This window comes from Condylura cristata, unplaced genomic scaffold, assembly GCF_000260355.1.
Source record: "Condylura cristata isolate star-nosed mole 26May11 unplaced genomic scaffold, ConCri1.0 scaffold00001, whole genome shotgun sequence".
Lineage (NCBI taxonomy): Eukaryota > Metazoa > Chordata > Mammalia > Eulipotyphla > Talpidae > Condylura > Condylura cristata.
Window position 1 is genome coordinate 2,121,959 of NW_004567102.1, and position 974 is coordinate 2,122,932.

Consider the following 974-nt stretch of genomic DNA (forward strand, 5'->3'; position numbering starts at 1 on the left):
GGGGGCTGGGCCGGGGCCTCGGCTGACCAGGGAGGAAGAAGGGGAGCAAAGAAAAACATGAGTCACAGCCCTGTGTCACTGGGCCGCATTGCAATTCCCTGCATCACGGGAGGTGTGGAAGGCCGCCTCGGGGACCAGGGGCGGGGAGGTGCGCTCTAGAAGGCCCCGGGCCGGCCTGCAGGGCGCGCCTCTCCGACTGAGCCCTTTCTTCTCCCACCGCCCTCCCGCCATCTTTTCACTTTGGCTTCCTTCTCATTTGTGCAACAAGTCTTTGTTGAGCCAGGCGCCAGGCGTTATGAGCCTGGCGGGCATGGCGTGCGTGCACTCAGTCCCTGCCCTCAAAGCGCTTCCAGGCGACCGCTGGCTCACGCTTTTGAATCTCTCAAAAAAAAAAAAAAAAATCACAGCGGAGGGGAACCATTGCACCAGGTGGGCCGCAGGTCTCCCAACGCCAGCCGGGTCACCCATAGGAAGTTTACCTGCAGGTGAGCAGTTGCGCTTGAAGGCTGCACCTTGATTATGGCTCACTCGTGGGCACTTTTAGATTAAAACTAGGGATTTCACGAGTTTCACGTTTACATTTCACAAGACTTCTATTTCACCAGTCAACCACGCGGGTTGGCACCGAAATGTACAAGCTGACACCTGTCCGCCCAAGGGAAACTACCAGGCGGCGTTATCTGGGCGAAGGGGGCGCCGGGTAGACCAGTGAATTGTCTAACGGGCGCCTTTTCCCCCCACACCCTCCCACCGCCGGACCCCCCCGCTGGCACGGACACCAGCCCACAACAGCACGCCAGGTGGGCGTTAAGCCCGCGAGCCCGGGGGCCTGTAAGGTCGACTGGGGTCCCAGGGGTCCCCGTTCCGGGCAAGTAAAGACGCCCTCCCCCGCGAAAAACGCCTGGGTGATTCCTTCTGTGCACCTTCCCACGTCTCCCGGCCAGGGGCAGAGAGGAGTGGGCCGGCACTCTGCT